At 42.4% G+C, this 13,735-nt stretch overlaps 1 protein-coding gene and 1 pseudogene across 5 annotated transcripts in view; one reads left to right on the plus strand and one right to left on the minus strand.

Annotated features, from left to right (window-relative positions):
• SLC4A4 (solute carrier family 4 member 4) overlaps positions 1–13,735 on the minus strand; it is a 385,984-nt gene that overhangs the window by 259,747 nt on the left and 112,502 nt on the right. The window lies entirely within an intron of this gene.
• On the plus strand, positions 1,000–9,155 carry LOC112625153 (annotated as a pseudogene).

Consider the following 13,735-nt stretch of genomic DNA (forward strand, 5'->3'; position numbering starts at 1 on the left):
GGGGATCAGGGACCCATGTGAGGAGGCAGTCTGTCCCTTAGCAGAGCTCGAGCACTGTGCTGGGAGAACCCTCCTTGTCAGGATCTGCTGCTCTCTTCAGAGCCAGCAGGCAGGAATGTTTAGGTCCACTGAAGCTGCACCCACAGCTGCCCCTTCTCCCAGTTGCTCTGTCCCAGGGAGATGGGAGTTTTATTTATAAGCCCCTGACTGGGGCTCTTGCCTTTCTTTCAGAGATGCCCTGCCCAGTGAAAAGGAATCTAGAAAGGCAGTCTGGCCACAGCCACTTTGCCGTGCTGTGTTGAGTTACTTCCAGTCCTTAGCATAGTCAGGCGAAAGCCACCTACTCAAGCCTCAGTAATGGTGGATACCCCTCCCTCCACCAAAGTTGAGTGTCCCAGGTCGACTGCAGACTGCTGTGCTGGCAGCAAGAATTTCAAGCCAGTAGTTCGTAGCTTGCTGGGCTCCATGGGAGTAGGATCCACTGCGTGAGATCACTTGGCTCCCTGGCTTCAGCCCCCTTTCCAGGGGGAGAGAACGGTTTTCTCTCACTGGGGTTCCAGGCACCACTGGGGTTCCAGGCACCAGTGGGGTATGAAACAAAAAAAACTCCTGCAGTTGGCCTGGCATCTGCTCAAACAGCCGCCCAGTTTTGTGCTTGAAACCCAGAGCCCTGGTGGTGTAGGCACATGAGGGAATATCCTGGTCTGCAGATGGCAAAAACCATGGGAGAAGCGTAGTATCTGGGCCAGATAGCACAGCCCCTCATGGCTTTCCTTGGCTAGAGGAGGGAGTTCCCCAGCTTCCTGGGTGAGGCGACACCCTCCTCTGCTTCTGCTCACCCTCCATAGGCTGCATCCACTGTCTAACCAGTCCCAGTGAGATGAACCAGGTACCTCAGTTGGAAGTTCAGCAATCACCCGCCTTCTGCATTGGTCTCGGGGAGCTGCAGACCAAAGCTGTTCCTATTTGGCCATTTTGCCAGATCCCCATAAATGCTTAATGACTATCTATTATGTGCCAGTAACTGTGCACACTATAGTGCTCTGGATGGGCTTATATCTGAAAAGGGAAACATCCACATGTAACGAGATCATTACAGTAATTGTGTTTTGATTTATTCATTTGTCAATAAACATTTATTAAACAACTACTATGTATATTGAGCCCCTACTAGGCACTGTGTTAGGGTCTATCACAGAATAATGTGGTATATGATTTTTTTCTCTCAAAGCACTTTGGAAGACTACATGTATAGACTTCAATTGGCTTGAGCATATAGCATGAAAATGTGGCAAGAGAAGAGAACGAAGACTATAAAAGTATATAGTAGATAAATCGTGAATGGCCCTATATACTTTGATAAGGCATTTAGACTTTATCCCAGCATATGAATAGAAAAGTATGGAGGGTTGTGGGCAGGGAGTGGCACAATCAGGTGTGTGTTTTAGAAGGCTATCTAGGGCAATGCCATAGTTGGGGCAGTGAGGGAGGGAGGGTATTCAGCAGTTCTTTCCACACCTATCAAGTTATGATTAGTAGTTGTGGGCACCTATACAAGCTGACTGCTCTTTTCATCTTGACACCTTTGGTTTTTATTGATTCCACATACCTTCAGAATATTTATGTTTGCTATAATCCACGGCAGGCAACCTTGTTTCAAAGGTGTACTCAACATTTCTTTTGCAACTCTGCTGATAAATGTACTGCTTCCATTTATCAGACAACATCTGATAAGATTACCTTATTTTCACCCATACTCTCTATCTAAACTAATTTGTAGCAAATCTAACTATAGCATTTCCTGCCATAACCCAATCAATGATGGTGGTGCTGCTGCTGTTGACAATTTAACAAGGCAATCAAAAATCACAGACTTCCATTTCCTCAGCTAGTCTCATTCTATATTCACCATGATTAACCCTTGGTAACCAGTTATACTGAAGAATCTTTAAGAGCTTTTTCCAATTGTTGAATGCAAAATCGAAAGCAAGCTTTTAACCAGACAACACCTGAGCAGTGTTTTCCAACCAGGTCTCATTGGCAGATTCACCTGAAATAATTAAAAACACAGATTACCAGGTTTGAGTCTCAGTGAGGCAGGGGGTGAGGGGTGAAATGAGAAATGTGTATAAAATGCATGTGTATAAAATGCCCTAGGTGAGGTTATGAATTAGGCTAACTTGGTAAACCCTAGATGGAAGCTACTCTAATAAGTTCCTTATAATTAAAGCAGCATTAAGCACATATTTTTCTTTTAAATACTTTAATGAAACTTAGGCAATCACTTTAAGTAATTGCCACCCATTTAATGTTTACTGAAACAGTTTACAACTAATTCACATGCCATTTTCTAAATGCTTCAGGCTTACTTGGCTTTCCTACCATGCATTAAACAGTTTGTTAACTATTAATAAAGAGTAAAGAAAAATCAGAAACCAGAGGTCATTTGAACAGTTAAAAGGGCCACTGAGAAGCATGACTTATAATTAGCAAAATACATGTGAGCTCCTTGTGGCATTAACTAGGACCTTATGATCCATGCTTTAAAGCAAGAACAGGCGAAGAAAAAGCAACATCTTTCCTAAAATAAGTCACCTTTTCTTTTTGACCACTGTCAATCAGAAAAATTCTATTTTTGCAGGTAACTGAGTATTTGTGAAGTGGGACTCTAATAAATGAACTCAGTGCAAAATGTATCAAAATGAAAAATAAAAATTGCTAACATTCATTATGCAATTACTATTCTTAGTGCTTAGTCCCCATTCAAAGTTCTTTGCATTTAATTGTTTCCATTTAATAATGCTAGGTATTATTATCTTTTTTTTTTTTTTTTTTTTTTTTTTTGGAGACAGAGTCTTGCTCTGTTGCCAAACTGAGTTTAGGGGCGCGATCTCAGCTCACTGCAACCCCTGCTTCCTAGGTTCAAGCAATTCTCCTGCTTCAGCCTCCCGAGTAGCTGGGACTACAGGCGCGAGCGCCACTACGCCTGGCTAATTTTTGTATTTTTAGTAGAGACGGGGTTTCACCATGTTGGCCAGGACGGTCTCAATCTCTTGACCTCATCATCCGCCTGCCTTGGCCTCCCAAAGTGCTGGGATTATAGGTGTAAGCCATCATACCCAGCCTATTATCCCATTTTATAGATAAGGAAACAGAGGCACAGAAAGCTTAGTAACTGCTCAAGGTCAGACAGCTAACAAATAGCAGACAGAAACTGAAACCAGGAAGTCTGACTTCGGAGCCTATGCTCTTAACCACCCTGGTGTACTGTCACTAAGAGAATTAGGGACTTGAACTGAGTCCCTGTGGAGCTCCCTCAAGAGGTAGAGGAGCTTTAACAAGAAACACAGGAAGGAATGGATGTTGAAAACAAGTCCGCCTTGCAAATCAGTATCCAATTCACTATTGAGTGCCTACTATGTGTTGGGCACGGCACTCAATGCTTTAGGAAATATTACTATAAAGATGAATAATGCAGAGTCCCTTCTCATCTTCATTGCTTCTTCAATTGTCACCTCTTCCATAAAGCCTCCCCTGGCTCTGAACACTACAATACCACTTTTCACACTGCATTACAAAGTCTTCATACGTCTGTCTCTCCTCCCATTAGGCTGTTCTTTGGCCCATGACGGGAACAGATGCCACATGTTAGCTCCTTTTCCAGTTCCTAAATTCCTCGTACAGTGTGCCTGGACACACTGCTGTCTCTCTGTAGATGTTTTATGAATGCATGAACGGATGACACACAGAGGACATGGAAGTGAAATAACATGCTCTGAGATTCACAGTGTGCTAGTGGTAAAGATAGGGAAAGGTTTTGCATATCCCAGCTCTACTCCAAGGTTCTGTCTAATATAACACATGCACCACACTAGTATCTTTTGCTAAAACTGCATGATTTAACATTTTAGCATATATTATGAAAAAAATGCTCACTTTTTATCTTTATGTTTCATCTCTCATTTAACATGCTAAACCCTTATAAGCAGGTGCCATTGCATACCTCACTTACTGTGTCAGGCCATGCTAAAGGGATACTTGCAATTGAATCTTTAGAATGGAACAGACCTCTTAAGTAGCTCAATCTAAAAATGAAGGTTTAGGTAGATCAAGTCACTTGCCAAAGGCTACACTGCTAGTAAGAGACAGAACTGGAACTTAAATCTAACTCAAAATCCCACACTAGTAATAATTGTGCTATTTTTGTGCATTCAAAGATCCATGTCCCAACTTCACCTACTAGTTATGTGACCTTGGAAAAATTATTTAACTCTTCTGAGCCTCATTTTTATCATCTTTGAGGCAAATAATTGAGAACTCACAGAAATGATATAAGGGTTAAATGAGCTCATGAATGTAAAGTGTCAGTCACACAGTAGGTATTCAACAAATATGTATTGATAATCCCATCAAATAAGATTCTGCCCAGTAATTGAGCACATTTGTTAACAATTGATTTAGATCATATAACTTCTATCAATTGCAGTGCTATAAAAACAACTATGCTGGAATTTATTTCCCAACTAAAGAGTTCCAAGTTGTCCACAAAATTAAAATTTTATCAAAGTAAGGTTCTGCAGTAAATACAGACAGCTATAGGTTAAGACTCTTCTAAGACAACTTTTCCTATCTCTTTTTAATCAGTAAAGAGTCTAAAATACAAGGTCAAAACCTTGCCCAAGGCTGAATCAGTCATTTAGAATCTGGACCCAGAATCTGGTCACATGTTCTCACTTAATCATAGCTGTCTCGCTTCCACACTAAGGTATAGTTTCTTTTATAATGGCAATTCTGTGATGATTAATTTTATATGTCAACTTGACTGGGCTAAGGAATGCCCAGATAGCTGGTAAAACATTATTCTAGGTTTGCCTCTTCTGAAAGAGATCAGCATTTGAATCAGTAGACTGTGTAAAGAAGGTTGCCCAACCAATGAGCTTGGACATCATCCAATTTGTTCAGGGACAAAATCAAACAAAAAGATGGAGGAAAGGTGAATTCACCTTTGTGTTTAAGCTGGGGCATGCATCTTCTCCTCTTCTGAAACATCAGCGCTCCTGGTTCTTGGGCTTTCAGACTCAGACCAGGACAGTGGCCCACCAATTCACAGGCTTTTGGATTCAGAATGAATTACACCACTGGCTTTCCCTGGTCTCAAGCTTGCAGACAGCAGATGGTGGGACTTCTTGCCCTCCATAATTACAACAGCCAATTCCTATGATAAATATATATACACACGTATATCTCCATATATCCTCTTTGTTCTGCTTCTCTGGAGAACCCTAATACAACTTACCATATGAAGCAGAGTTTCTACCCAGTAAAGGAAGAATTCAGAAGATCTAATTTCACATTCAGCCTCTGCCACATACTAGCTCTGTGAATCAGGCCCAAGTTTCTTCATTGATGGAATGGGAATGAAATAGCTTTTTCAAATAATTATTATGGGGATTAAATAAGACAATGCATAAGAATAGGCCTAGCACAGAATCAAGAATATAACAGGCATTCAATAGATGTTGATGAAACTGAATCTGGGGTTTTCAAGATGCAGACAAGTGTCCGTGTCTTTATGGGAAGTACTTAAAATACAGAGAAGAAAGGCAGGACAGAAGGAGGCAGGGAGGGGAAAAAGGAAAAAAGGGAGGGAGGAGAAGAAGAAAGGGAAGTAGAAGAAGAAGAGGAAGGGAAGAAAAAGAGATTTGAAAAACACCTATCAGGATGCTATAGCTGCAATTCTGTTTAGAAGGAGCAGGAATACTTCAAAGTCTATGATTTTGATCCTGAGTTACAATGTAAAATTACGGCCTCTCATCTTATTCTTTCTGCTAATCCTAACAGAAACTGTGATTCCTGAGGAGCTAATCAAAAACTGAAACAGAGTAGTCATGAAGAGATTCATCTGTGTAGACTGGAAGAGTTGTTTTTCAAGAGGAGGTCCATTAGCAAGACACCAGAAGATAAAAAGTGCCTTTAAGCATGAACAACAAAGAATCTGCAAACATTCTTGACAGAGAGACAGGGATATGTGTGAAATGCTAATAGGCATACTGATTTGCTGTGAAATAAACCTTACAACTGTGCAAATGCCATTTGGGCTACATTTTATTATAGATGACCAATCAGCTTTTCTTTACTCACAAGGAAGCATTACATGAGTTATCAATAAACGTCTCCACCTCCCTTTTTACCATTTATCTCCCCCTCCCTTGCCCAGCTAAATCCTCAGATTTGTATCTGTAATGTGCCTCACCTTACAAGCTGTATGACTTAAGATCACTACCACATTCGCAGAAGAGATTAAAGCAGAGGAAAATGATGTCTGATGGAAATTACTTTACGGAGAGAAAAAGACTAGCACCACCTGATTTTTATACTTTCCTTAATGGCAGATGGTAAGCTCCATTTATAATAGAACATTGTAAACATCAGAAAAAAAGTGATTACTACAAAAAGTGAAAAAGTCTAAGGAAACATAAAGGAGCTTGAAAAACAATCTATCTAAAATCCATTTACCAAAATCTATACTTGGGTAGAGTATAGACTTTGATGTTTTCCATCCCCAAAATACCCTATTTTGGCCTAACATGACATTATCCCCTTTTCCTATATGGTTGCCAAATTCCAATTTTAGATGTGTTACCTAAGAGTTACACATTGAAGGCTGGGGCATCATTGCCCTTGAAGGTCACCGTTGAAATGATGTGTGTCTAGATGCGTGTCCCATCTAGAAACAGGCTGTCAAAAACTACACATTCAAGACCGAGTGCCTCTCTTCCAGAATCACAGCACACCAGGAGTCAACACTGCGGGTAGTGCACACCAAAGAGAATGAGCCATAGGCAACTCCATTAGGTTCAAGATTTACAGCCCATTTCCATACATCCCCTTTGCAACACAGTTTGCTGCCTTATACTTTCAAAGGTAATTTTCATTGATAAGGGATATCTGTTACCTTCATACACTGTGGAAGTAAGCAAAGAATCATTGTGACCATAGAGAAAAATCCGAGTCACAGAATTTTAGGTCTGGAAGGGACCTTTTAGGTTATACAGAAATATGATTTTATAAGAAAGAAGACAGAGGTTCAGAGACATTAAGGGACTTGTCCAGGCTCAGCAAGTTACTAGCAGAATCAAGATTTTTTAAAAATCATTATTCTCAGTGCATTGCTCTTTCTACCACTTAAGCATATTTTATCAATAGCCTGATTGTTTCTGAAATTTTACAATACTTCCTTTGCTAAAACTGAAAAAAAAAAATCATCTCTATTTCCAAAGCTCAGAAGACTAAATATACAGCCTCAGATTCATATATGTACCTCCTCTCCATTTCTACAATTATCAATGCCCTTCCTACTTTGCAACTGAAATAAAATAACATCCTACTAAGCTATGCCATCTTTTGCAATGCACCAAACATCAAATATACAGAACAAAACTAAGACTGTCTTACTTTTGACTTATAGAAAGTGCTCTTCAGAAGTTTGGCGGGGAAGGTGACAGATGACAAGGATTCTCTGCCTAAGCTTAAGGACCTGGCATTTCTCAAGAAGCAGCTGGAGCGCCTGCAGTGGCACATGGAAGACAAAGTCAACAGCAGAGCGGGCCGGGATGGCTCGCTGTTGTCCTCCCCATTCCTCAAGGAATTCCTGGCTGGCTGTGGTGGCCAAACTGAAGGCAACAGTAGTATTGGGCTTTGCAAGGGGCACCTGCGCTGACAATCTATGCAGCTCAGGCTATGCTGTGCCCAACATGGAGAGGACATTGAAAGACTGACTATTTGCACTCACTATGCAAGGGCCCGAATAGCTCTAGATGCAATGAGGGAGGCAGAATAAGGAGCTGGGGCCTGCAGGTAGAGACACTATCTGGCTTCCCTGGCTGTCATCCATCTGTTTCTCCAACTTTCATGCTGCCTTTATCCTTGCCTCCCTTCCTGCAGAGTGTGCACAGTGGCTTGTCAGCCTGCACCCTGGATTCCTTCTTCCCTCCCCTAACTCCGTCAGACTGGCGCCAAGACTGTGGCTTCAAGGGCCACCAGTCCCTTACTCTTCAAGCCCTGGCAAATGACTCTGATCTTCAGTATCCTCTCTGGCAATGCTCCATGGCTCCTCCTACTGGGAGCTGGCTCCATAACTTGATTTCCCCTAAATGTGTTGCAATCCCACTCCCCTTGCTAACTACACGGGCCACCCAAGATCTGGGGTGGGTATGAGTGTACTGGACATTGATGCTACTCCTATCCACTGCCACGTATGGTGCCCATCCCCCATGCTGGCACTGTGCCACGTGGACAGCCAAGTGCCCGGAATTCCAGCCCTCCTCAGCTGTGGAGCTGAGTTGACCAAACTACTGTTAAGCACTTTCTCCCTTATAGTGAGCTGGCAAGCATGGCTGTAAGGGGCCCCTACTCTGGCACTAAGCTGCTGTCTTCACACTATCAGCCCTGATCTGTGGCACAAACAACAACCTGGTGATCTATCTTCAGCCTGACATGGACCCCGGCACCTATCAGGCGCTGAGAAATCTCAAGATTGGAAGCGGGCCCTGTTCCACTGGCTCTGCCTCCAGCACTGCTTCTCTGCACCTCAGGGGTTAGCATTACTGCTGCTGATGGCTGCGGGGGCCTGCTATCCACCAGACGTCCCGTAAGACCTTGAGAACACCCTTCCTGGGCCCCCTCCAGAAGCTGCTGCCAGCCCCATGCCCCTACATATCAATCCGCTGGGCCTGCTGCTCCTTATCCTGGACTGCCTCATTTCAGGTCTGTCGTCACTGCATACAGAGCTGCTCATGAAGAGACGGCAGCTGCCCCTGGCACTTTAGAATGTCTGCCTCTAGACATTCTAAATGTCTTTGGTGTGCTCCTGAATCTAGATCTGCATCCGCTGGTGGCCCCAGCCCAGGCCTCCTGGAAGGCTTGTCAGCATGAGCAGAACTTGTGGTGCTGAGCTAGGGCTAAATGGACTGCTCATGTCCACTGTCATGAAGCACGGCAGCAGCATCACATGCCTCTTGGTTGTATCCTGCTCGCTAGTGGTCCACACCATGATCTCAGCAGTCCTGCTGCGGCTGCAGCTCACAGCCACCCTCTTCCTGGCCACGTTGCTCATCATCAGCCTGGCCGCGTGCCCATACTATGGCAGCTGCTAGTCCCTGACCTCCTTCACCCTGACTCCAGACCCTGTAGATTGGGTGCCACCATCAGAGCCCCCTCCCAGGCCTCCTTTCCACTTCCCTCAGCAGTCCAGTAACAACTGCCTTGTGAGAAAAGCTGGAGAAGTGAGAGCACTCAGATCTTTCTCTGGAGATGGGCAGATGAAGGGGTAGCCCTAGGAGACATGAAAAATGGGTTTGATTAAGGAAATTCTTATCATCCGCCTGCCCTCTCATCAAGTTCTTCCAGACTAAAGAATTAAGATAACATCAATACCTGGGTCTGAGAAATGATCCTATCCCTGCCTCATCCTGCATGAAAGCAGTTGATCAAAATGGGGTGTGTGCAACAAGTGGCTTTCCTTGCCTACTTTGGTCACCCCAGCAGAGCCACTGCCCCCACGCCCTCTGGCTGGCTGTTCCAGCCCAACCATGGTGCATGACTCTCCCATAAGGGGCATTCAACCTCCCACTGTCACGCAGGAAGGCCCAACTGCCATAAATTACATAACCATTACCCCAGCCACTCTGACAGTCTCCCCCAGTTCCAGCAATGCCTACAGACATGCCCCCTGCCCTCTTCACAGTGCTGGCTCCCCACACCTAGCCTTTGTTCTGGAAACCCAGAGAGGACTGGGGTTTGATTCATCTCAGGGAATGTTGGCCCTGGGCCCTGGCTTAAACCTACACTCCTGACCTCTCTGATCATCCTAAAAGCCATCTTGAAGCCCACAGCCTACTCGAAGTCTTGTAGGAGGTACCATGCTTCTTATTCTGGGTCTTATCCAGGCCAAGCAGTCTCCTAGCTCCTAACAGCCCAGGGAACCTCTATACACAGCAACCTGAGACCAGGTACAGGTCTCTCAATCAATGCCTGACCAGGTACCTGTAGCTCAATCAATGTGTCTTCAATTACATAAGTGTAAGTTCTTAATAAAGAGTTCTAGGATATACAGTGGTTCCTACAACTACACACACAAAAAAGTGCTATTCATTTCCTTAGCACCTGTCTCCAAAGTCCCTGTTTCCTATGGCGTAAACAATAGAAAGACTGGTCAGTAGCCAACTGGCTGAAGTCATACATCCTTCACACCACTTTTCTGCCTCATAGACAGCAAAAATGAGAGTCTCTTAACTCAGCTTACTCAACAGTTCATTCAAACTCAAGATAAAACTTTTCTCTGAAAATATAAATGAGGCTCACATTATGAACACCTAGAGGTGTTAGACATTCTCCTTCAGAAAAGATGTTATGAAAATAAACATAATAGCTAGACTAATAAATAAAAGTTGCTAAGATTTCTCTAAAGTTGAACCCTACAGAACATTTTCAGCTGAAGAGTTAAAGGAGTTTTCAATGGAAAGAGTAAGCACATAAACTGAAGATAGAGCCAAGCAATGAAATGAAACTGGCCACTCATCTATGAGGCCAGAAGAGTGAAAACCAAGTCCCATCTCATCATCAGAAACCCTTCTCCAAACTAGGAAGCACAGAACCTACCCACATCTGAACCTGAACTACTTCCTGTTGATACTTTCTAACCTAGAGATGGCCCCAGCATCCAACTGATAAACATTTTCCAGGATGTGAAACTTGTCATAGGAAAACTGAATCTCTTTCCTGTGTTGTTGACTGTGTAAGCAAAGGACTCTCACTGTTGCCAGAAGAGCTAGATAATTTCTCTGAAAAGTGTGGAATACACATTTGACCATATTTATATATTTGGTGACTTATAAAACTATTCTTTTAAAAATTGATAAATGTTAGTCTTTAAGCATCAATATAAATTATAAAACACCACCAACCTTAAAACAGTCTTTCACAAGGCTATGCAGAAACTAAGCCTTTATTTATCTCTGTTCTGTGCCTCCTCCTTTCTCCAAGTAAGGCTGCTTGCAGATCCCAGTATGAAATTAGCACACCCATGATTGACACTGCCTAGCAGTAGCCCTTATATAAATATGCCTTTTGATGACCTGTATATTAGTTCACATGTCTTCTCTGGAATTAAGACAACTCATGGGACATTTATCACTAACGTTTTATTATATCAGCGAGACTAAATTTAAAATAATAACAATAATCAACATTTGTGTGGCAGTTCATGGTTCACAAAATGCTTTTAAATACATTATCTCATTTGAAGCTCGCAAGCCTCAACCAAGACGGGGAATGAAAATGGAAACAGAGCCTCAGATAGGTCACAGTACTATTAAGTGGCAGAAGCAGAATTTGAACTAAGGTCTTCTAAATTCAAATCCTATGCTCTTTATACTTTGCCAAAAGAAATGGATGTATTGATAAATTTCAAAATTATACATAAGATTCACCAATGCTAAATTATACATAAGATTCACCAGTGCTGGCTGGGCATGGTGGCTCAAGCCTATAATCCCAGCACTCTCGGAGGCTGAGGCAGGCGGATCACTTATGGTCAGGAGTTCAAGATCAGCCCTGCCAACATGGTGAAACCCTATCTCTACTAAAAATACAAAAATTAGCCAGGGGTGGTGGCACTTCCCTGTATTCCCAGCTACTCAGGAGGCTGAGTCAGGAGAATCACTTGAACCTGGGAGGCAGAGGTTGCAACGAGCCGATATCACGCCACTGCACTCCAGCCTGGGCGACAGAGCTAGATTCTATCTCAAAAAAAAAAAAAAAAAGATTCACCAATACATTAATTCCTTTTGCCAAAGAGTGTGTGTGTGTGTGTGTGTGTGTGTGTGTGTGTGTGTGTATCAAGCCAGAAAGGTAGATGTAAGGATAAGTAATTATCTTCTACAGCAACAACCACACACATGAAAACAAAGATCAGACCGTTTCTAACCATCTCTGTGTAATATGACTTCACAGAGAAGATGTATGATGCTACACGGCAGCTCCAGTGCTCAGGGGGAGTAACAGGGCCAGTAAGCAAAAGAAGCTCAGAGTGTCTACCTGGAGAAGCAAACTCATTCCATGATGCTGGTGGTTCCCAGCACAAAGGCTGTAGCAGCATGCCTTTGGGCAGGGCACAGTTAATGCAGATTCTTCTAGGACTCTGTCCCACAGCCAAGTCTCTAGCTGAGTTTTACAAGGACCTCTTTGTCTTAGGCCTCCTCCCAATACATGGGAAACCTCAGAACGTCTCTTGCCACTGGGTGCAACTAAGTTTGGCCAGTTGGTATTACTGGCTCTCAAGGGTGGCCAACTAGTTGAGCCAAGATATATTTCCAATACTTCTCAGTCCTACAAACAACCTATACATTGTAAAAACTTACCTTATCTTTAATAGAAGATTAAAGGATATTTTTTCCAATAATACTTTAAAATCCAGATGAAAGAACAAACTAATATCCAATGAAAGATAATTTCTTATGTTCTGCCCTTTATTTTCTATCACCTAGCCAACAAGGCAAAATGGTATGTCTGTGAAATGACAGATCCGCAAGGACAGAACACTTTTAATGTGTATGTGTAATAAGTGAATAATTATTTGAGATTATCAACTCAAAAATATGCCAAACACACATAAGTTAACCACTTTTTTAAATTAAGAAAATACTAAGGAGACAGCACACATAATCAGCAGAAATCATCAAATCATATTTCCATCTCCCCAAATATCTTTTGATTTTTAAAATATTATAATTTAGTCTACCATGTATAAAAGTACTAATGGTCCCAAAAGAAAAAATACACCCAACTCTGAATAAAAATAAATTTCAGGAACGTAGAGTTTTGCCATTTTTCCAGATGTTTCTTTTAACATAGAAATGCTGCATGCCATTAAGAGGTACAAAGTGAATTTTCAGGTTAACAGCTTATTGATCATTATACATGAGACAAGTCAACTTATAACAATTGCAAAACACAACTTAGTATATTTCTACATATACATTTAAATGCATGTAAATCCAAAGAGAAGAGAGTAGATGAATAACTCTTCAGTAGGCTCAGGGAAAACGACTGAAGAGAGACTTTTACTTTCTGCTCCATGATTTATGCTCTGTATCATATAGCTTTTTATTTTCCATATTGTTTAAACTATGAAAATAAAAACACAGTCATATTTTATTTGTATCACATATAAAAAGAAAGAAAATGAAAAAAAAAAAAACAGGTTAAAAAGAGTTGGTTCAATTCTTGGACCACTGTATCACTGTATTCTTGGACCACTCTATCATTCTGTGGTTGTTACACCTTAGATTTTGTCTAAGGTTGTTAAACAACCACTGAATGATACAATGCCTTAGAAATGGAGGACGGAGGACAGGCACGGTGGCTCACGATTGTAATCCCAGAACTTTGGGAGGCCAAGGCTGGTGGATCATGTGAGGACAGGAGTTCAAGACCAGCCTGGCCAACACGGTGAAACCCCTGTCTCTACTAAAAATACAAAAATCAGCTGGGCATGGTGGTATGTGCCTATAATCCCAGGTACTCTGAAGGCTGAGGCAGGAGAATCGCATGCGCCCAGAAGGCGGAGGTTGCAGTGGACTGAGATCACAGCATTGAACTCCAGCCCGGGTGACAGAGTGAGACTCCATCTCAAAAGAAGAGGAGAGGAGAGGAGAGGAGAGGGGAGGGGAGGGGA

Source organism: Theropithecus gelada, chromosome 5 (genome assembly GCF_003255815.1).
Source record: "Theropithecus gelada isolate Dixy chromosome 5, Tgel_1.0, whole genome shotgun sequence".
Lineage (NCBI taxonomy): Eukaryota > Metazoa > Chordata > Mammalia > Primates > Cercopithecidae > Theropithecus > Theropithecus gelada.